The following is a 25,366-nucleotide window of genomic DNA, read 5'->3' as shown; positions in this document are numbered from 1 at the left end:
ATCGGATCCAAGAACACATCAGAAAAATCATCCACCATGATCAAGTAGCTTCATCCCAGGAATGCAAGGATGGCTCAACATTACAAAATCTATCAATGTAATTCACCATATAAACAAACTGCAAAAAAACCCCACATGATCATCTCACTAGATGCCTAAAAGCCTTTGACAAAATCCAGCACCCCTTCATGATAAAGGTCCTATAGAGATCAGGGATAACAGGAACATACCTGAACATAATAAAAGCAATATACAGTAAACCAACAGCTAACATCAAACTAAATGGAGAGAAACTCAATGCAATTCTTCTAAAATCAGGAACAAGACAAGGCTGTCCACTTGCTCCATACCTCTTCAATATTGTGCTTGAAGTTCTAGCTAGAGTAATAAGACAACAAAAGGAGATCAAGGGGATACAAATAGGAAAAGAAGAAGTCAAGCTTTCACTATTTGCAGATGATGTGATAGTTTACATAAGTGACCCGAAAACTCTGCAAGGGAACTCCTACAGATGATAAACACCTTCAGCAAAGTGGCAGGATACAAGATTAACTAAAAAAAAATCAGTATCCCTATTATATACAGATGATAAAATGGCTGAGAAAGAAATCAGAGAAACATCACCCTTTACAAATAGCCATAAACAGCATCAAATATCAACTAACGTTAACCAAAGAAGTGAAAGATCTGTATATCAAGAACTTTGAGTCTGTAAAGAAAGAAATCAAAGAGGATACCAAAAAATGGAAAGATCTCCCATGCTCTTGGATTGGTAGGATCAACATAATAAAAATGGCAATCTTGCCAAAAGCAATCTACAGATTCAATGCTATCCCTATCAAAATTCTGACACAATTCTTCACAGACCTTGAAAGAACAATAATCAAATTCATATGGAAGATCTAGGAGAGCCAAAACGATCCTATACAATAAAGAAACTTCAGGAGGCATAACCATACCTGACTTCAAGCTCTATTACAAAGCTATAGTTCTGAAAACAGCATGGTATTGACACAAAAACAGGTAGGCCAATGGAATCAAATTGAAAACCCTGATTTTAACCCGCACACCTATGAACACTTGATTTTTGACAAAGAAGATAAAATTATACAATGGAAAAAAGAAAGCATTTTCAACAAATAGTGCTGGCATAACTGGATATTGGCAAGTAGAAGACTGCAGATAGATCCATGTCTATGGCCTTGCACAAAACTTAAGTCCAAATGGATCAAAGACCTCAACATAAATCCAACCACACTGAAACTCTTAGAAGAGAAAGTGGGAGATACTCTTAAACAAATTGGTACAGGAGACAGCTTCCTGAACATAACACCATTAGCACAGACACTGAGATTGACAATTAACAAATGGGACCTCCTGAAACTAAGAAGCTTCTGTAAGGCAAAGGACACAGTCAACAAGACAAAAAGGCAGTCCACAGAATGGGAAAAGATACTCACTAACCCCATATCTGAAAGAGGGCTCATCTCCAAAATTTACAAAGAACTCAAGAAGCAAGTCTCCAAAACACCAAAGGATGTAATTAAAAAGTGGGGTACATAACTAAATAGAGAATTCTCCACAGAGGAGACTAAAATGGGCAAAAGACACTTAAGAAGGTGCTCAGCATCCTTAGCCATCAGGGAAATGCAAATCAAAACAACTCTGATATATCATTTTACTCCTGTCAGAATGGCTAAAATCAAAAACACCAATGACAATTTATACTGGAGAGGATCTGGAGAGAGGGGAATACTCCTCCACTGCTGGTGGGAGTGCCAACTCGTACACCCACTTTGGAAATCAGTATGGAGATTCCTCAGGAAAATCGGAATCAATCTACCACAAGACCCAGCAACTCCACTCTTAGGCATATATCCAAAAGAGGCAAATTCATACAACAAGGGCATCTGTTCCACTATGTTCATAGCAGCATTATTTGTAATAGCCAGAACCTGGAAGCAACCTAGATGCCCCTCAACTGAAGAGTGGATAGAGATAATGTGGTACATTTACACGATGGAATACTACTCAGTGGAAAAAAAAAACAATGAAATCTTGAAATTCAAAGACAAATAGATGGCACTAGAAGAAACCATCCTGAGTGAGGTAACCAGTCACAAAAAGACAAGCATGGTATGTACTCTCTCATATATGGATTTTAGACATGGATCAAGATAGTTGCAGTCTGCAATTCCACTGACAAAGAGTCTGGGAAACAGGAAAGAACCTAAGAGAGATATGCATGGTATCCCAGAGAAGAGGAATGAGGCAAGATCTCCTGAACAGATTGGGAACACGGTGGGAGGTGTGGGAGGGGGGAGTGGAAGCTGTAAAGAAGAGGGGGGAAAAGACTAGGAGAGAGTAGGTCATGGGGGAACAGGAATAGGGGCAGAACAGGATGGGAAATACCATAATAGAGGGAGTCATAGGTTTGAATAGAGATCTGGCACCAGTGAGACCTCTAGCGATCTAAAAGGATGACACCAACTGGCAAGCTAAGCAATAGTGGAGAGACTACCTTAAATGCCCATTCCTGATAATGAACTTGACGACTACCTTATATGCCATCCTAGAACCTTCATCTAGTGACTGATGGAAGCAGAGACAAACACCCACAATTAAACACTGAAATGAACCCATGGAACCCAGTGACAGAGAGAGAGGAGTGATGAACAAATGGGCAAAGAATGGGCTGGCAAAACCAGTAGAGACAGCTGATATGAACAAGGGGGAGCTCTTGAACCCCAGACCGACAGCTGGGAGGCCAGCATGGGACTGATCCAGACCCCCCAAAAGTGAGAGTCAGTGAGGAGGCCTGGGCAACCTATGGGACCCTGAGCAGTAGATCAGTATTTATCCCTGGCATACAAATGAACTTCGTGTGTCCATAACACAAAGAGGGATGCTCTCTCAGCCTGGACTTTTAGGGGAGTGCCTGGACCCTGCCCTGAGTAAAATGACAGACTCTGGATATCCCCTATATGGAAGGAAGTGGAGATAGGGCGGGAGGCTGGGAAGGGATGGTAGGGGATGAGGGAGGAGGGGAGGGAGAGGGAATTGGGATTGACATGTGAAGCAAGATATTTAAAATTAAAGTATTAAAAAATATGTTGAATAAAAAAAAGACAAGTTCTATTTTCAAAGTGGTGACACCTACACATGAAGGGTGTTTTCAGAAACAGGAACCCCAGAAAGCATGAAATAAGAGCTTATTCACGAAACTCTACAGCTAGAAGAGGTGGGTGGTTTGACCGGTTATATACACACCCACACATACCACAGGAATGAGCCATAGAAAGCAGAAATAATGGTTCCTTTACAGAAGAGAGAAGAGAGATGTGTGGTCAGAACCTGGGAGCAGCTCTCCCAGGGACTCTGGTCAGCATGCCTTGTCCTAAATTCACACAAGTCACATACTGGTCAGTTAAAGGGTCTGTTTTGTGAAGTGATGCAGGTTGAAATTTGAGAGAAGGATGAAGACCCATCAGAAAAGTGTGTATTTCCCACTAAGCCCAGTCCTCCATGACATCCCTTGGCTATGATTCTCAGGGAATTCTTTCTGTTTGATGAATGACTTAAACTTTTGTCTTCTTGAGTGAGTAGGAACTCCTGTTGCTAGACACCTCCTGGGCATTTTCGCCTTGACTTCCCACCAGCACTTAACTGCCTCAGGCTCCTAAACTCACCAGGCCCTCTTCTTCAAGCTGTGCCTTCCCCACAGCCTTCCTAGTTCCCAGGACACCACAGCTGCTGGCAGTCTTGCACATTTCCCAAGTTCCTCTTTAATGGCTCTCACTCTCTTCCAACTGCCTCATTCCTCTCCACCATATCCCCCTGCTCTCTTAAAGCAGCAAAGCAGGCCCCTTGATGCCACTTATGTCCTACCTGACCCATTCCACAGTCAGCTACTAAAACATGCTTCTCTAGAGTTCCTGCAAAGCCACATCCTGTGCCTGACCTGAAATCAATGCATCAACATCTCTCAACTGACAATCAATTGAGAACAAACCTGGCTATCGGCAACCAACCTTCACTCTCTTGTAGTGATTAGGACCCAGACACCTGAGTTCAGTATTCTGCATTTGCCACTATCTGTGTTGTTGCCCTTGCTAACTCCTTGTCAGCTTCTCCACTTGATAATTTCCCCCTTGGAGCCCTGTAATGGTTCTACGTATTCATGTCACTGTTCCTTATGATGGCCAAACTTACAATCTAAATACTAGGACTACTTGCCATTTCCCAAACACGCCTTCACTTTGATGATTTCTGAGCTTTCCTTCAACTCAATCCCTTTGCATTTAATGTCCTTTTCACATCCCCAAGTCTACCTGTTTTCCTAAATATACCTCAAATACCAACTCTTCCCTAGAACTCTCACTTAAAATATTTGTCATTTTCTGATTTCAAAGTAGCATGCTTTAACTGCTTGTATTTGCCACTTATGTGATACAGATTTTGGCATCTTTAGATGTCTGAATGATATGATAGTCTATAGAGATTTTAGGCTCTTCCACTGGTCTTTTTTTTTTCAGCCATGCTCCATAATTTTTACGATGTTACTTAGCTTCATTTGTTTGTAACTCTCAATGTGAGATTGTTTTCAATAGCAAAATCAGAGACAAAAATCACAGCTTTAGAAAGAGCCTTCCAAAATCATAGCACTTTGGAGTTTAGGAATATTTTTAAAGGAGTACTTAAATTTTTAAAGTATAGACACATAAAGCATTTTTGTGGAAAACTAAGCTCTGTGCCAGTATTGTATCACGTAATGCTACTTCACGGGTGATTTTTAAAATTGCGTGGCTGTGTTTTCCTTTCAACCTTCCTTTTCCCTGCTGTATTTGATACCTTGCAAAGTTTTAAAGATTGATCTCTCATGGTTAGACAAATTATACCTGGGGAAATTAGTTCAGGTGCAGCCAATTAATTGTGGATTCGGAAACTCCCTGGCGAGGTGGGGTGAGCTTCCCTACTGTCTTCTGTACTCCAGGCTTAGTGATAGATCTTTCCTTTTAAAGGAAGAAAAGTAACCCTGCGCAGTTTAGTACTTGACCTTGGACATTTTTTTCAATCTAAAGAGTATTCATTTTTCTTAGAGCTAGCAGGAGGAAGGTGATATTCACCCCGGCTTCTAGCTCCTTCCTTGTCATGTGACTTTTCCTAGGGAGTCATTAAAAAATATCTATTCACTCCATATAGGGCACTGATAATGGACCCAAAAAACAGCTGCAGCTGGGTCCATCTCAGTGAATCAGTGAGAATACAGGGATTATGTACAGTAATATGGGCAAGAGATTTCTTATAGGTGCATGGACTCAAAGACAGATAATCACTGAGAAGCATACCTTAGCATTGGTAGCCACTCACAAAGCTACATCCATGAATCTCCCTGCATAGCTTGTAGGCAGTTCTGCCTATTGGCGATTCTCCTCCCAAGGAACTGTTCGTGTTCACATAATCTTGGGAAAGGATCTTACGAATCCTGTAAGTTTCAGGAAGTCTGAGATTTATGAGTTGCTTGCTTCCTGAGTCTTAACTATAAGCCTCTCTCCAGGTTGGGATGTTTGAATGTGAAGGAAACTGTTACACAATCTCCTCACTGGAATTCTTGTGAATGCCATGTCTCCTAGTCTCAAATTAATGTGCTTATACCATCCCCCATCCATCTGCCCCCTGTGTTTCCTTATATCTAGGAACTTTCATGAACCAATCCACTCTAATATTTTCACAAAATAAATTCTTTCAGCAATGGTCTGTGATAGGCTCTCTCCTTTCATCAACTGTATCCTCATTGTTTTCCTTGTCCAATCTTTTTTCCCTACAGCCACCTGCCAACTTTTCCAATGTCTCTGATGAATACTCTCCTGCTTGTGTTTAATCTTATTATTTGCTGATTTTGATATTGTATGGTTGTCTATGACTTTACATAGTAGTATTAAATATCAATGCTATGGATTGCATTCTTTCTTGTGCTAGTTATTTAGGACTCTGATTTAAGACTTGTTGGCATTGTTCTGTGTCATATTGCACCTTGCTATAGCCACTCCCCTAACCATTATAGTGGACATGTAGAGCACCATCCCTGACCTCTAACCCAGTGCTGGATACTTTGATTGCTTCCAGTACTTAGAAAAACAAAACAAAACACCATGATGAACACCCACAAGCATGTTCCTGAGAAACACTATGCATGAGCTTCTTTGGGAAATCATAAGTAATAGCACTCCTGAGCCTTAGTGTACACACATGGTTAATTTGATTGTTTCCTTTCAGAATGTTTTGTAGCATGATTTTGCCAATTTACATTCCTATCAGCCATGCATACTCACAGGATTCCAATCCCTATTGTTTTTCAAGGCTATTGTGTGTGAAATCTTTCATTGTAATGTAACTTAAATGCTGATGAATAATGAGTTTAAGAAGCTTTTTAGTGTGTGTCAACCTTTAGGGCTTTATGTTCTGTAAATTGCCTATTCATGGTCTCAGTCTGTTTTTGTGTTAGGGTTCCTCCCTTCTGGTTGATTTGCAGAACTCCTTAGTTCATTCTGTATTCTAGGTGTTGGTCCCTTGTCAGCTCCAGGCATTGTCAAACAATTTCTTAATACCTGTCACTTCTACTTTTGCTCGCGGTGTCTTTCATGCAATGAAAACCTTGTGTTATCCAATTTGCATGTTCTTTCAGAAAAGAACAGTGCTCAGCGCAGCTTAAAAATAACCAGTTCTGGCAGGAAATTTTATCCATTGGCCAATAAGCACAGAAGGGAAGCTTTAGAGACACAATTTTCCCAAGGAGGCCTGGTATCTGGTTCATATGCTATCATCAGAGCCTTGCATGGGAGGGGAAGAGATGCCAAAGGATCAGTAGGAGCCTCTGTCCTTCCCCATTTGGACATTATCAACTCTGTCATGGTGCTGGTGAGTCTTCCCATGTGGCTCAGGCAGACTTTCAGCTTGCAACTCTGCTGCTGCAACCAAGTAGTTGGCTGTTGATGATTGTTTTGTTAACACACACACACACACACACACACACACACTGTGCTTGGCACTTTGTGAGTGCCTGTTCTAGTTAGAGATCCATTTGTAAACTACTTGAAAGGGTAAGTATCATGATTTCACAGCATCCTTGGCCACAATTTGCTTGTTCTATGAATTTACAAAGACAGGGATAAAGAGAATGTGGCTGGTCATTCCTCATCTAATTTTATAACTATATCACTCCTGCAAGGCTCTTTTCCTACACCAGTATTTCTTCCAAGATTCTAACACCAGGGAATGGGTTATAAAGAACAGATGACTGCAGCAGAGTATCGGGCAACTGTTGCCCCAATATCAGGGAAGGAGGAAGCAAGAACAGCTCAAGTGCTATTCTTTAACCCATGTGCCTACAGCGTTCTCCACAGGCTGTCTCTTTTACCAACCTGCCTGTCAACCCCTTCCATGTCCTCCATATTCCCAGGTCATTCGTATTATCTTTGCACTTGCTTCTCAGATCTACACTTTCTTTTCCTTTTCCAAGGTTGATTTGAAGAGAGAACCAGCAGATACACCCCATCCCATTCTCCTAACAGGAAGCCAAGAACAGGAGAGCTTGAAAGCCACTTTGTGGAAATGCTGACTTGCCATTCATCAGTTCCCTCCTATCCACACGTGGCTTTCCCGGTTTTCAGCTACCAGTTGTAAACAAACAGAATAAATGTTATGGAGGGAAAACCTAAATAAACCCTTTTAGTACCACTAGCTCCTAGCTGGCTTCTAAAAGCCACTGACTTTGGAAGCCACACAGCTGAGCAATACAATATTAGTTCCCAGAAAGCTTTGCTATAGATAATACTTCTGATGTGTGGGTCATGATGGTGATGGTGGCCTAAGTGACTTTTTCAGGAACTCGTTGTCCATCTTTCTCTTCCACTGACTCTTCCCTTGGGTCAACAAATACTACTAGCATGTCACTGAAGAAGCTGAGAAGGATTAGTGTCTTTGCCTTTGTACTATTTTTCATCTTGGCATGAAAAAAAATCAGAGGAAATAAACTTAAGAAAGGAACGATTTGTGGCTTATAATTTGAGAGTAATCCAGTCTATCATGGCAGGGAAGTCATGCCAGTGAGAACTTAAGGCAGCTGGTGACATCACATCTGTAATCAAGAAGCAGAGGGATGACTACTGCTGCTCAGTTCACTTTATTCTTTGTATTCAGCCTGGGACCCTAGCCTACAGGATGGTGCTGCCCACATTTAGGTTTTCCATTTCTGGAAGCATTCTCATACACATATACACATGTGTTTCCATGGTTATTTTAATCCCATCAAATTGACAATGAAGGTGAAGCACCATAGCTTTTGTAATATGTTCAACTTCTTTGCTGCCTTAACCCTTGGATCAGTTCCTACTCAGTTCTATGTGTAGAAATACTGACCACATGAGTAAAGACGTTTAACACAATGTTAGCTTGACCTACACTTGTCTAGTCTCTCTCCTTCCCCCTTAAGACTTAAGATGCCTACCTGATACCATGCTTGGAAGTTCTCCCCTTCTTGCCGGAAATGACCTGAATATTCTTCCCACTTATCACCCTATGTGTCCCTCACTATTCCTGCCCCATATCTATCACTCCTAAGACCCTTGGAGCTGACAGTTGGTTTGTATGTACAGCTTCCTCTTCTCCATTCTTCACCCACTGACTGAATCCCCAATAGTCTTCTTTTGGACATTTATCTTTCTGCAGGATGAGAATCCAAACTTCAGGGAATAAAGTATAAGAAGATATGTTAAAAAAGAGATAAACCAGTCATATAACTATTATGACAGTACTATAACAATTGCCCTATTTTATTGTAGTTGTATTGTTAATCTCTCACTGTACCTAATTTAGATAATAAACTTTATCCCTGGAGGCCCTGAAGTGTATTCCCTGAAATTAATAGAAAGGACAATTCTTATATTAGTCAAACTTTTAAGCTAAAAATGGAAATGAAAAGACCATCACTAGAGTCTGGAGAAAAAGGAAAAAATTATCCAAATGAAACATTGTTGCACAACTTTATTCATTGTTATATATACTACTCAAAATCATCCATGTCTGAGAAATACTAACATAGATGACCATCTAGCCAGGCTTTATCTTAACTGTTAAGATGAACAGTGTGTGTGTGTGTGTGTGTGTGTGTGTGTGTGTGCGCGCGCGTGCGCTCGCACGCACGCGCATCCATAAAAAGAGAAGTCTGATAAAGCTTTCTTCCTCATCACCCATCAATGACTCTCAGAAGCTCATCACATATTGGACACAATCTGAATAAGTCTTATGTGTACTGTGGGTGTTTTCTGAAATCTCTGTGGGCTGTTCATTATCTACACAGAAATTGATTCAAGGACTTAGGGAGAAAGTCACCATTCAGGCCATCTTTTAGCATACAAAAGTGCAAGGTGACGTAGTCAAAGGAATATGAATGCCTCATTGCTCAATGCTGCTGAGTCAATTTGACTTTGATTGAGCCCAAAGACCATTTGGAAATCAAGCCTCTAGGCACTGCCATAGCCAAAGCCGAAAGCACCAAAGAACTCGCCTGGCAACGGGACAAAACTGATGGGTGTCAATAATGGGAGAAACAGTCCTAAAATATTTCATAAGAAATCTGATGAGTCTAAGTGTAGCTTTTCTACCTTTTCCAAAGAAGAGGTAGAGCTGTCTACAGTCTTTAAAAATAAGCACAAAAAAATAGAAACCACAGAAGAACCCTTGTTTAAAAAATAAATTATGGAAAAACATCATCAAGGGCTAAGAATATTAACTATCAGATCGGATTGATCTAGAAATAATATGTTCGCACACTACCTTTATTATCTGTTTCCCAGATGTGATCCTCTCTGTCACATCATCTCCCTCTAGAGACAGCTTCCCCTATTAGTATTAATTAAATGTGAGTGTTAACATGTAGCAAGATTTATAACTTCCTTGGCCTGACAGCTGTGCAGTAGCTGAAATGCATCAGAGAGAATGAATGGGCCCTGTCTGCCAGACATGAATTATGACCCACTTCTCCAAATTGTCCAGAGCATTTTTAAAAGTATTTTGGGGAACTTGCCAAACAAGCTTTTTCAACCCCATCTCCTTGCTCCACAGCATAAGTGGACCACATCTACATGATGCTGTGAAGAAAATCAGGGCTCAAGTTTAAAAGGGGGAAAATAAACACACACCAGGAGTTTTGGGAAGTAAGATCACAAGTTCAAGCCATCCTGGATGACACAGTGAGTTCAAGGTCAACTTGGGCTATATAGTGAGACCCTCTTTCAAAAAAACCCCAAAATTCATCAATATGAGAAAAAATTAAAAAGTAATGACAAAGTGATCTAGTGGTAAATATTTTGGCTTCAAATCCAATCTGTTTGAACCACAATCAATTTGAATGAGTAAAACAATACATTTCCATATATTTTATTTCTATAGATTTAGGATGGGGCTGATTCAAAATTCTTGTCCTGTTTTCAACAGTTAAGTCTCTTGACAAAAAGGATGGCTGCCAAAATGTCTCTGACATGTCAAAACAGCAACTGACAATCACTTATACTCATGGCATCGCACATATTTCCAAACCTGAATCTTCAAAACTTGAAAAATGTAGCTCACATTATGACTTTTGGGAACCACACAAACTATAGTCTTGGGGATATAACTCAGTGGCAACTTGCTTGCCTAACAAACCCAAGGCCCCCCAGGTTCAATTCCCACTACAATAAGTGAATAAAATACACTGGTTTGGCTATGTATTTAATTTACTGTTATAATCTGAGTTAACACACCTCTTATTATCCCATTGTCTTTACAGCTTTACTATCATAATCTCACTATTCCAGAGAACTCCTATCCTGGGAAATGATATGATTGTTCTTTACTAAAAATTCCTGAAAGACCCATCAATGTCTCATAGGAAGCACCAAGAGATAGGCTTATGCTTCCTTAAACACTTGAGCCTCTTGTCTCAAGGATCCCACTTTGCATAGCCACAACTCCTAAACTGTCAAACACGATGTGTCCTGTAAAGTCTCGCCAGTATTTCCCCTCTCCAGAAAGCCTTTAGGAACCTGGTGGAGGATGTTCCCACCCTTACTGGACACTACAGCAAACTTGGCTTGGCAGAATCTGCAGGCTGTGATGCTGAAGTTTAGGGAGCATTCTTAGGCAGGTACTTGGGGAGCAGGAAAGAATGAAAGAACGGACACACTTTTCACATCAGTAAAAAGAGATGTGGAAGAGAAGCTGATGGAAAGATGAAGTTGTTAGAAAAGGCAAATGTGTGGGTCTCATGCCCCAGAACTCCCTGTCACCCATATCTAGCTATCAGGGAGTAGTGTCATCACTTACCACTGTCTGGCTTGAAGATCACACACATACACATTTTCTTGTTTATTTTATATCTGCCCTCATTCAATCATAAACTTCACAGACTCTTGGCTTATTCTCTGATGTACTCTCAGCATCATGAACAGTGGAATAGAAAGGGAGGAAAGAAAGAAAGGAAGGAAAAAATAAGGAAGGGAAATGGGGAGGGAAGAAGGAAGGAAATGCTTTTCTTCTTCTTCTGTGTATCATGGGACTGGGTCCCTATAATTAGATTAACAAAAAATTAGGATTCTGAACATTGTATGTACCCACAAAGACCTCAATGGTGACAGAATCACATGGGTGGATAGCATCTGGGTTTGGGTAGCAGCTTAACAAAGAACAATAACTTTGTAGAGAAGTGAAAAGACAAAAGAGGTAACAGGCTTTTGGGTCAGCCCAACATGCTGTGGGAAGGAAAATACATAATGGAAATTGAGGGACGACAAGGTGTTTTGCAAGGCTGGTACCACTGCCCTGGCACTGTTCCCTGCCCTGGCCACCACAAATCGCCCTCTCTGGTAGATGCGTCATCTCTGGCATCTTGAATGTCCTCCAAAGCCCATGTGCCAAAGCCTGGGTTTCCAGTCTGGATAAAGTAAGGTTGCTGAGTATGTGGACTTGAAGGGAATATTGCAACCCTGGTTTCTTCTTCCTCTTCCTCATCTTCTTCTTCTCCTCCCCTTTCTTAGGGACCATGAAGTGAACAGCTTTCTTTTGCTAGATACTTGGCCAAACAACCATGGACTGGAACTTCTGAAACCATCAGTCAAAACAGGTCTTTCTTTCTTGTAAGCCGATTGTCTCGGTGATGGATACTTCTCTAGTAGAACAGTGCAAGATGGCACAGAACTTTTCTTGTGTGTGCTTTTCCTCAGTTGCCTTCAGTTCAACATAATCCATATGGAAGACTGGCAAAATGACTGATATGTCCAACCTGTACCCTTCAGGTCCATTCAGCTACATGTGACTGAGGACAGTTATTAAAAGGACCCAACAACAACAAAAGCTTAAACTTAATTTAAATATAAGAAGTTTTGTGATGTTTTTTGTAAATTGATTGCAAGGTTCTTAAATGTAAACTTTGTAGATGACAGCATTGTGTTTGAACACACTCACTAGAGTGTTACCCTATGTTCAGAATAGGAAGAAGTGGGAAAGATAAATCAGAGCATGGCCCATGAGCAATTAATTCCCTAGGGCAGGAACAATGACATCTATTATTTGATTCAGGTTGTGAAGTCTGTGTGTCATCATCCCTTATTTTAAGCCTACTGTGAAAGTTAACTCTGGACACATGTGTTATATTAGTGATACTCTGGGGATTTGGGGCATGAGCAATGAAAGGAAGTACTTTCCCAGGTCCTTCAGACTTAAATGCTCAAGTGGCTTTGAGATGCATTTCATAAAGGGAGAGTGGTACTTGGGAGGTCTAGAGGCAGCAGACCAAGCATGCTTCAGCCTCTACTGACTCTGGAACAGACAACACCAAGCCCCACATGCCCAAAGGGAGCAGAGCCTGCCACCACACTGACCCTGATATTAGAAGGTGGGTTGAATGTGAAATCTCTCCCATAGGCTCCTGTGTTTGAGTAGCAGGTCCCTAGATGGTGGCTCTGTTTGGGGAACATGTGGAAGACTGAGCAGACAAAAACCTCACTGAAAGAACTTGGACACTGGATGCTGGGGCCAGAGGTGATAGGGCCCTTTGCTTCTGACCTATGCTTTCTGCTTCCAGATCTGCTTGATTCGAGCAAAGTGTACCCCAGGAGCTTCAGTGACAAACTGATCTTCCTTGAAGGCATTAATTAGCCACAATAAATTCTTCCTCTCTTAAGTTGTGTTTGTCAGTAATTTGGTCACAGTGATGAAAAGGTAAACTAACACAGGAACTCGGGACAAGGACAAGGTCAGTGAAGTACTCTCTTCAGACACCAAAATTTCAGGGTGCTTCAAAACACTTGGTAATCCAGGAAATAAGCTTTTCAGCCAGGACTTTAATAAATTAAAATTAATACAGAGCAACCATGATGAAGAAATATCCAATTTTTAAACAAATAATCACTCTGAATGATTTGTTTTTTCTTTTGTCTCGGGCTCCAACACAGCTCATCATGGTACTGTGACTGATTCCTACTTTATCTAAAATGTTGATATTTTGTTCACTGTGGATATTTTTGCATTAATGTTGATACTTGAAAATCAGACTCAGTTGACAATGTGCTTGCCACACGAGCTCAAAGACCCAAGGTCAGTCCTCAGAATTCATAGAATAACCAGGCCTGGCAGCATGCACCTAGAATAATCTAGGCACTAGGAGACAGGACAATCCATGAGGCTCACTGGCCAGTCAGTCAAATCAGTGAGCTACAGATTCAGTGAGAAACCCTGTCTCAAAAACTAAGGTGTAAGCTGGCTGGGGGAAATACCTCCTGTTGATTTCTAGTCTACACACTCACCCTACCCCTAATGACCTACTTCCTCCGGCAAGGCTCCATCTCCTAACTGTTCTGCCACCTTCCCAAACAGCACCATCAACTTAGGATCCAATGTTCAAACAAGTGAGAGAGTAGGAAGATTTCACATTCAAGCCACAAGGCTGTCAAGTCCGAGAGCCACAGAACTAATGGTGCAAGTTGGGATCTGAATCTAATACCTGGTGACCAGACTGCCAATGACAGCAGGAAGCTTGGGTTCTGGTTTCCAAAAGTGTGGCAGAAAGAGGGTGGATTCGATCTCTTTTGTTCTATCCTGGTTCAACAGGATAATGTTGATAATGCTTGTGGAGTGGTGACATAGCTCAGCTGGTTGAGTACTTGCTTGGCATGTGCAGGGTTCTGGGTTCAATCTTCAGTACTGCAATAAATAAATAAATATAGATAAGGCCTATGGACACTGGGGAGGCCACCTGTTTTATTCCCTATCTTGCAACACTCCCACAGTCACACTCAGAAATAATGTTTAGCCAGTGTGCTGGCCAGTTTTTGTCAACATGACGCAAACTAGAGTTACCTGGGAAGAGGAAACCTTCATTGAGGAATTTCCTCCATCAGACTGGGCTGTAGGCATATCTTTGAGGCATTTTTCTTTTTTTTCCAGTTGAGTGAATCAACAGGCTTATTGGGCTTACAGGAAGGGGAACAGATGTTCCTAAAACAAACCGCAGCAAGTTCGATGACTTACAGAGAAGTTGCATAAATGGAGCCCACTTCTGATACTTTCCCCCTCAAATCCACTCTGGTGTCTCCTAAGACTGCATACAGAAGGGAAAGAATGATGGGGGTCTCACTAGGGAGGGTCTTACCACTCTCCCCACACTCTCATGAGGGAATAGAAGTAAGGTCAGTTTTTCGATGGTCTCATGAGTGCAGGCAGGTGAGCAAAGCTGCTCTGGTTCTTGGATGCCAGCGTCCACGTTGTACCCATATAGTGTTCTACAAATGCAAGCCAATGGCTATACTATACATTGCATGAGTTTGCATTCCAAATATGGTAACTCTACATCTAACCTTTGCTTATTGGATTTTGGGAATGTGTAATTCTTTAATTTCTCAAGTTTTTGTTTAACTGAACCTTGGACCATGAAAAGTATAGAGAATGACACCATGGGCATTCATTTCCTTTTTAATTATTTTATTTTATTTAAATTATAAAAAAGTTTGCTTCACATGTCAAACCCAGCTCCCTCTCACTCCCCTCCTCTCCCACCCCCCTCAACCTTCCCCCAACCCCTCTTCCAATCCCACTCTACTCTCCAAGGAGGGTGAGGCCCTTCATGGGGGATCTCCAAAGTCTGTCATATGATCTGGGGCAGGGCCTAGGCCCTCCCCCATGTGTCCATGAGGAGACAGCATCCCTACACGTGGAATGGACTCCCAAAGTCCATCTGGATGACAGGGCTAAATGCTGACATATTGCCTGAGGCCCCAAAGGATGCTAAGGCCTCCTCACTGACACCCATGTCCAGGGGGTCTGGATCAGTCCCTTGCTGACCTCTCAGCTATCAGTCTGGGGTCTATGAGCTCCCCCCTTGTTCAGGTCGGCTGTTTCTGTGGGTTTCCTCCATCAAGTCATAACCCTTTTGCTCATCATTCCTCCCTCTCTGCAGCTGGGCTCCAGGAGTTCACTTCAGTGTTTAGCTGTTGGTGTCTGCCTCTGCTTCCTTCAGCCACTGGATGAAGGCTCTAGGGTGGCATACAAGGAAGTCATCAATCATGTTATCAGGGAAGGGTATTTAAGATAGCCTCTCCACTGTTGGTTAGATTGCCAGCTGGTATCATCCTTGTAGGCCTCTGGGCATCTCACTAGTACCAGATCTCTCTTCAAACCTATAATGGCTCCTTCTATTATGGTATCTCTCATCCTTCTCTCCTCTATTCTTCCCCCTACTCAACTATCCTGCTCCCCCATGTCCTCCTTTCCCCTCCTCTTCACCCACTCTCTTTTTCTCAGCTTCCTCACCCCACCTGAGAAATGGATCAGCCGTTAAAGGCTAGGTTCACAACCAAAAATGTAAGAGGCATTTTCTTGATGATTTCCATAATTGTCATAATTTACTTAGAAGGGGATTGAAGGGTTAATTCCAATTCCTTTTCTCCTGAAATCCTTGAGGTTTTCCAGATCCTATTCAATGGTTTTCACTGTATTTTCAGACAGCATCTTCTTTATTATCTGATGTGTTTCTTAGAGGAAAGGATGACCCTATTATTAAAAAAAATAATCTCTGACCTTGGGTTGTATATGCTTTAAAATGTCCACAGCACCATAGTAGCTGTAAAATAACCTATAGGGAAAAGGTGGCTGTAGCAGCACCCATGACTGTCTTTCAAACTCCCCTCTATCCCTTCACCAAAGATAGATGGAGTCATTGTTATAGAAACAAAAACAAGGTCTATAAATGGCATATACAACAAAAGTGAACAGCAGGCTTCAAATCACCAAGAACAACAGGATACCTGTGCTCACAACTAAGAGAAAGGGCTGAAGAAAGGCAAGCAACACCTAAAGAGCAGCCTAGAAGTTGAGTATTCAATAAGTATTCAATCCCAAGGGAGAAAATTCAACCCTCAGAATGAATGGTACCCAATTCCAGGGTAGGACTTGAGACTATTCTCAGAATAGAAGGTGTCCGATCTTAGGCAGGCAGATTCTGTCTTCATCACAAGTGGTGCCCAGTCCCAAGGCAGAGAGTTCACCTTCAACATAAGTCCAATGGAGATGGAGAAATCTACTATCAAAATTTGTGGGCTTCTCTCCAGGGAGAATAATGATGCTGAGACCCCCAAGAAGGAAAGTTCACTCTCAGTATGGATGGTGCCTGGTCTTAAGGGTAAAGGGTCTATCCAGAGTGAATACCATAGTGCCCAATCCCAAGTCTACCCTCAGAATGGATGGTGCTCATGGTCCAGGAGATGTTTTTGATTCCAGTAACCCAAATTGAGAAGTGCCTTTGCAGGCTCCAGATCCTCCATAAAAATCTCAGATCAAACTATATTTTAAAAGATAAGGAAGTCTTTGTGATTCTAAAGTTCACATAAAGATGAAATAATGAATTTTATACATTCAATGTCACCTTAGAAAATTAGGGCAAATCTTCATACCACAGGAAATGGAACAGGATAGAGACATCCACCCAAAAGGGAAGGACCAGAGCACAGGAGATGGGTCTGCACTGAGGTAAAAACACAGCTCACTAGAAACAAAAAGTGGTGTCCTATCGCACCAAAGCTGAGGGTGGAAAGTTGTCTGTTTCTGTGTTCTCTGGGAACACTGAAGAAACAGAAACAATGGGAATGACTGGTTGACTCCTGTGTCATGTTCTCTTAAGATATAATAAAAACAGAATGTTATTCCTATGGGGAATGAAATTATGTCATAAAGACAAGAGCAGACAACAATGAAAGTCTTAACCTTGTATTTCCAAGTAGCATTCAAGAGTTTGAAAACAATAGAAGCCATGGGACAATAACTGAGGCTGAGTCATTGACAGAAATGAGAAACTTGCTTGGATCATCGTTTGGAATTAGAAAATGAGGTTCCTGGAAAAAGTTTGAAAAGTGGGATGACAACATTTGAAGAAGAATTCAAAGTAAAAGAAAAACCCAAGAATGCAGACTAAAGTAGAACAATGTGAAGAGCAGATGAACATAATAAAATGATGGGAGAGGGGAATTTGAGAAAAATGAAAAATGGAAACCGAATTTGTAAAATTATGGAAAGTGATGGTCACTCAGAGCTGTGTTTTGGAGGTTCTCTACAAGACTCAGTTTGAAATTCAGCAAAATATTAAGAGGGAGATTTAAGTGGTGATGTCATGACGACACTGCCCTCATCAGTGGATGAAGGCCATTATGGTAGGAATGGTCTGGCTATCCAGGAAATGTGAGCAGGACAAGGAAAACTTTAGACTCATTTTTCTATTTTGCTTATGCTCTTGTTTGCCCTTCCACTATGACAAAAGAGAGAGAAGACCCTTCTGAGATGCTAGTGATACAATCTTGAACTTCACAGCCTCCTAAATTACAAGCCAAATAAACACCTGTATTCTCTATAAATTACTCATCCCCATGTATTCTGTTATAGCAACACAAAATTAAGATAGTTACATAGTACCTATATCTGCAAATAGAGTCCCCAAAGAAGAAAAGCAAAGCAGGGGCACCGATACAAACTGAAATATTCCCGGTATACAGATGATCAGAATCTACATATACAAAGAGTACAGAAGATGCTTTTGAAAAACCACCCAGAGTGGCCAAAATGAAATGCTTTAGCATATCTGTTGAACATAAAGGAAAGGAAAAATGAAGCAAAACTTTTAAACACCAAAGAAAAGAAAATAAGATGGGCAAAGATTTCTTAGTAACATTCCACCACAGTATAACTGAGAGACATGATAGTTTTGAAAGAGTTACAAAATGTAGACAAGAATTTTGCACCCAGACAAATCGACATTTTGGTTTAAAGCTATATGCAATAAAATTAAATTATTTTTTTAAAATGTCGGGACTATTATATTAGTATTCAGTTGGGAATGTATATGTGAACTATGGATACAAATGAAAAAGCCCCTTCAGTACATACAAGTCACATTTGCATCCACTAACCAATGCAGCAATGCATTCACACTGCTCCAGTTGTAAAGCATTAATATCATTTTCATTAAAAGAAGCCATACTCTGTTCCCTCAGATCCAATTCCCCAGTGTTGTCATCCCCAGCTCTGCAGCAGAACAACTGTGGGAGCCTTCTCTGTCCCCTGTTCCTGTGGATCTCACAGATAACCCCCTTCTAACTTCCCTTTCTCCACTCATTACTTTCTCCCAAATCCCAACCCCACCTGCTAATCCAAGGACTTTTCCTGCAAGGGCAATGAGTAGGCTAAGGGTGGATCCACATCTCCTCTTCTGGCCCTCCAGATCCAACCCCCAATCTCACCTCCAGCTCTACATCAGAAAACCTTCTGTAGTCTCCCTTTTCTCTCTGCTCTCATGCCCAGTGGATCACAAGGATCTTCTCTTTCATCCCTCCTCCCCTCAACTCTTCCCATTATCCCTGACTCCAAAACCATCAGGCATACCCTGAGAACACACCAGCTGAGCGGGCCAGGGAAACAAGCCCACAGGATATTTCCTACACAGTCATCACACCCTCCTATAATCCAGGGAGGAAGCAGAAACCAAGAAATAAAACAGTCACCTAACGGAGACAAAACCAGCTACCATCACCCAGACCTATAATAATTCTGATTCCAAATGCCTAGATGTCAGCATAAAAACATAATCAATAACAACCAGGGCAATATGTCTCTACTAGAATCCAACAACCCTAACACAGCAGACACTGAATATTTCAACATAGCTGAAGGTCAAGAAAAAGACCTTAAAATAGTCTGTATGAAGATAATAGAGGAAAGATCAAATTTATAAATGTCTTGAATAAATCCAGGAAAACACAAACAAAAAGTATGAGAAAATGAAATCCCTTAAAGAGATCAAGGAAAACACATACACACACACACACACACACACACACACACACACACATCAGTGCAGTGAAATGAATAAAATTGTTCAAGACCTAAAGAAGAAAGTAGAACCGTTGAAGAAAGTTCAAACTGAGAAAATCTGGAAATAAAAAACTGAGGAATTCGAACAAACCTCACCAACAGAATATAAGGGAGAAAAACTCAGAAAAAAAATCTCAGGTGTTGAAGATATGGTAGGAAAAATGACCACGTCAGTCAAAGAAAATATTAATTCTAAAAGTCTGACACAAAACACCCAGAAACCTGGAACACTACAAAGAGATCAAATCTACGAATAATAGGAATGGAGGAAGGAGAAAAAAAACAGCTCAAAGGCCCAGAAAATATTTTCAACAAAATCATATAAGAAAAATTTCCTAACCTAAAGAAGAAGATGCCTATAAAGGTACAAGAAACATACAGAACATCAAATAGATTAGACCAGAAAATAAAGTCTCTTCAGCACATAATAATAAAAAACTAAATGTACAGAACAAAGAATATTAAAAGTTGCATGGGAAAAAGACCGAGAAACATGTAAAGATAGACCTATTAGAATTACACCTGACTTCTCAGTGGAAACTCAGAAAGTCAGAAATACCTGGAAATATATGTTACAGACTCTAAGAAACATCAGATGCTAGTCTAGAATACTATACCCAGCAAAACTTTCTATCACCAAAACTGGAAAAAAATAAGATATTCCATGATAAACCAAAATTAATCAACGTCTATTTACAAAGCCAAACCTATAAAATATGCTAGATGGAAGTTAACCACAACCATGAAAACAAAGGGGATATATAATCCTAGATGACCAAAATCAAACAAAGGGAAGTGCATACACACAAACACATCATTACCATCACCAACTTCACAACCAACAACAATAAAATAACAGGAATCAACAATAACTGCTCATTAATAGCCTTCAATATAAGTGGTCTCAATTCTCAAATAAAAAGACACAGACTAACAGAATGGATGCAAAAACAGGATTTTTCCTTTTGCTGAATTCAAAATAACACATCTCAACATCACAGATATTACTTCATAATAAAGGGATAGAAAAAGATATTTCAAGCAAATGTGCCTAAGAAACAAGGTGGTGCAGCTTTGCTAATATCTAACAAAATAGACTTCAAATCAAAACTAATAGATATATGGAAGGAAACTACATACTCACAAAAGGAAAACTCCACCAACACAATTCTTAACACAATGGCACTCACTCTGATAAAAGAAATACTGCTACAGATTAAATCACATGCTGACCCTCAGACACTGATAGTGGGGGAACTTCAAAACACTACTTTCATCAATAGACAGGTCATCTAGACAAAAACTAAACAGAAATGCTATAACTAAGAGACATTATAGACCAAATGGACCTAATAGATATTTACAGAATATTTCACCCAGACATAATAGAATATATATTCTTCTCTATACCTCATGGAACTTTCTCCACACAAAGTAAGCCTCAATAGATACAAGAAAATTGAAAAAGCAATCTGCATTCTGTCTGGCTACCATAATAGATATCAGAACATTTTAAGATGGATATCAGAAACTGAAAGCTTAAAAATTCATGAAAACTGAATAACTCTCTACTGAATGAAAAATAGGTCAAGACAAAAAAAAAGAAACAAAAGAATTTCTAAAATTGAATGAAAATGAATACACATCCTACCCAAACTTACAGAACACAATAAAAGCAGTTCTAAGAGGCAAATTCATAGCACTAAGTGTCTACATAAATTTTTTTTAAAACCTGAACATATCTTTTTTATAGACAGATATTTCAAGCTAAATTTAATTGCCTGATATTTACTGTTTTTTCACTTTTTTTGCACTTATCTAATTTTTTATTTATTTTTCAGTTTAAATTTACATAAGAAACAAGGTTGCTTCACAAGTCAGTTCCAGGTCCCTCTCCCTTTCCCTCCCCTCCTCCCGTGCCCTCCCCCCAACCCCCCCATTATCCCCTCATTTCCCCAGGGAGGGTGAGGCCCTCCATGGCGGTGTCCATAGTCTGTCATTTCATATAGGGCAGGGCCTAGACCCTTCCCCAAGAGTTCAGGGTGAGAGTGCACCTCACATTGTTGGATGGGAGTCCAAAGTCCATGTGTATACTTGGAATGGGTACTGATCTGCTGCCCAAGGCTCAATAGATTACCTAGGCTATCTTTAATAACACACCTGAAAGCTCTAGAACAACAAAAGAAGAAATCAAAGCCTACTTCTTTAGTAGACAAGAAATAATCAAACTCAAGGCTGAAATCAATAAAATAGGAACAAAAGAGAACAAAAAATCAATGAAACAAAGAGTCATTTCTTTGAGAAAATCAATAGGTTCAACAAACCCATAACCAAATTAACTAAAGGAGGCATAGCAACAGACACCGAGGAAGCCTGGTGGAGACCCTGGCTGACCAACTCAACTACTCCCAGGCACACAACCAAGGCCTTGAGTTGGTCGAACCCAACACCTACCCGAAGAGGCAGAAACATAGCCACAGGATCTCCACAACTCTGGGCAACAGCAGGGTATCTGAGCTGAGTCTCAGAGAGAGCCAGTATTTATATTGATAGCATAGCTAAAGCCAGAGGCCTTGAATCAGACCAATGACTCATTGCAATGAACATTTGCAAATAAGGCTCTTTGAACAAAAAGGTGTACTGTGTGACATACCACAGCTTCCTAAGCCATTATGATGAACAAACGTGATGAAGAGGCAAAAAGAGAGGGAGAAGTGGAGTGATATATATATATATGGCAGAACTGTAGACACAACAACTCTGACGGGTATGAGAGAAGGCAGCAATTAATAGAGGGGCAGGTCTTTTCCCAGAGGGGTCAGTGAGAAGTTTTCTCTGTTGTTTTGCTGTGGGAAAAAGCTGTAAAAGTAGAGGATAGATACAGAAGGACTGGGGGATGAGCGGGATTAAGATGTATGATGTGTAATTCCCAAAGAATCAATTTAGAAAAAAGAAAGAAAGAAAAGACCCACAACTGCTCATATAAATGGCCACCTTGAGGTCTAGAGCAAGAAATATCCAAGGTAAGCCTAAAATAATGTGATACTTAAAATAAGCCTAAAATAGCATGCCGAAATGACTTCAAGAGCTAAGTTGAAGAATCTCCAACTGACCAATGATAGATATTTTGAACATCAAAGAAATAACAACTGTAGTTAATTGAAACACATCAAATGCATGTTAGGCCATTAGCCAATGTTGAGCCAAAAAAAATGTCATTGACTGCATATAGAAAAGGCTGGGCACCAGCTTATTAATTTGAAAGCTGGTGAAGGTACTATGAAATCAGAGAGTTATCTTGGACTACATATTTTAGTTGTACATCATATTTGCAATTAATAAAGGGAAAATTTGGAGGTGTTATATGACTAATACATGACTGAAAAATTGGTAGAATCAGAACATCACGCTATTGGCAAATCTTGGCTTGTAATAAAGGATACATTTTTTCTCATACTTTGGGTAAATAAAACAAGAAACTGAGAAAAGTGTAACAGCATGTAACTTCCAGCTGGACAGTTTGTAGGAAATAGGCCACAGAACCACATTTGCCTCAGACAAGTCAGTAATGCTCTGTATTCTTCAAAATCATCATCCATGGCAGAAAGTAAATCCTAGTTTTAAAGCAAGCACTTGAGTCCTTTTTTCACAGAAATCTGGATTCTCAGTACAGGACACAGACACTGTTCCTTCTGTAAAACAAAAGATTTCTATTAGCATATATTAGTGAAGCAGCCACTTACAGTCTATAACAAGTACATCATGCAATCATTGTTGATATGGCAGAGTGCCTCCTTGTGGAGAGATGCAAAGACACTTAGAAATAATTACCATCTGAATGTTGAATTTGAAGCATTAAGTCTTTACACCTTACTACCCAGCTCATGGGAAACGCAAAGAAGAGAAGCATTTTACAGCAGACGCTGTGAAGATGAAGTCAGATATGGAAGCTTAACAAACAACGATTCTGGTTTCCTTCACAAGTAATTCATAGGTGAGCATGTTGGCACACACTTATAATCCCAGATTTCCTAAGGCAGAGGCAAGAGAGCCGTGATTTGAGGCGAGCCAGGGAAAATGAAATACCAATAGATTAAAGAATATAAGATATGCAATAAATTCTATAGTCCTCACTTATATCTCAATCCAAACAGGTCACCTATTTAAAATTATGATGTAACCAGACAAATTTGAATACTAAGTAAAGAGCTGGTAAAAGCAAAGAATCAATAAAAAGTTTAAAAAGAAAACAAGCAAATAAATAGATAGAAACTTAAGTTATCAAATGACATATATGAATAAAAAGAAACTGGGGCTAGGGAGATAGCTTTGTGTTATCATTTCCAACACTTTCAGGGTCCCATGGTGTGGCCCTCAGCATTTAGGCAAAAGGCTTATGTCACTCCAGGTGTTGGCATTTCCAGGGTCAGCTGCACATGTGCCATCAGCATTCATGTAAAATGCCTAGTCATTCCGGTGTCTTATGTAATTTATGTGCATGTATGGTGTGACTACCTAAGCCCCCACAGGCATGTGCTGAGCAACCTTTAAAAATAGGCATGCCTGCTAGTCTCTCCCTCACCCTCCCTCTCCCTCTCCCCCTTCCCTTTCCCTCCCCCTCTCCGTCCCTCTCCGTATTCCTCTTCTTCTCCCTGTCCGTCTCTCCATACTTCTTCCAGACAGGCCCCTCTCCCTTTCCCACTCTCTACTAACAAAACTCTTACAGTGGTTTTTGGCGTATATTTTGTAGTCTGTTCTCGTGCATGGTAAATAACACTTAATTTATAAAGTGATTGCCACACAAATAAGAGGTCCTGGAGTCAATTCCCAACACCCATGTAAAAAATACAACCATGGTGCATGTGCTTGTAGTCCCAGAACTGGGGCGACAAACAGAGAATGATCCTTGGGGCCTACCAGCTACCCTGCAGACCCTAATTCATGAACTCCAGGTTCCAATGAGAAACCTTATCTCAAAAGACAGGGTGGGTGAATCTTTAGGAATGACACCTGGGATTGACTTCTGGTTTGCACATGTACTTACACACACACACACACACACACACACACACACACACACACACACACACACACCATATATAAATAAAACTATTTTTAGTGTGTTTATTTTAGTGTGTTTAGGTTTAATAATGATGTTCAAGAGTTCTTATGCTTTAAGGATGCATTCTAATTTACTTTTGTGCCAAAACATAAATAAAAGATTTAGTTTATTGCAAAGTGAGTTTTTAAAAAAAAGAAAGAAAGAAAAAGAAAAAGCAATCAAAGAACCTAAATTGGCCTTGAATTGGTAATCATGACAAACAAGTGAAGGATGTGAGGTTTGTATACTGTGTATACTCTATGCTTGAAATTGTGCTTGAAGGTTGTATGCCAGAGGGCCTATGATGGTTTCCTTTTGTTATTTTGTCAATGGAAAGAAACTAGAGACATCTAGGAAAGAGAGACCCCCAATTGAGGAATAGACTCCATCAGATTGGCTTGTGGGCATACCTGTGGGGCATTGCCTTGACGAATGATTGATAGACTAGCCAGGCTCACTGCCAGCCTTGCCACCCCTGGAAAGGTGGTCCTAGGCTATATATAACTGAACCTGAGCCTGGAGCAAGCCAGGAAGCAGCACTCCACCTGGGTCTCCACTTCCGTTCCCACCTCTAGTTTCCTGCCTTAACTTCCCACCTTGGCTTGCCTCAGTGAAGGACTAGTTGCTTTTGGTCAGAAAGCAAGCTAGTACAGAGTTTTAAGCCCACACATTCATGTCCCCATTTTACTATTTACAATTTGTCTCAGCCAGTCCGCCTATAATAAACATGTTAAATTAATGGTCTGGGTTACCAAGCCATTTGAAAATGGCCTCACAGTGGAGGAAATAAATCATACTGTAAGTGTGACATATTTT

This window comes from Mesocricetus auratus, unplaced genomic scaffold (genome assembly GCF_017639785.1).
Source record: "Mesocricetus auratus isolate SY011 unplaced genomic scaffold, BCM_Maur_2.0 Super-Scaffold_100013, whole genome shotgun sequence".
NCBI classification, from domain to species: Eukaryota; Metazoa; Chordata; class Mammalia; order Rodentia; family Cricetidae; genus Mesocricetus; species Mesocricetus auratus.
This window is presented reverse-complemented; position numbering follows the sequence as displayed.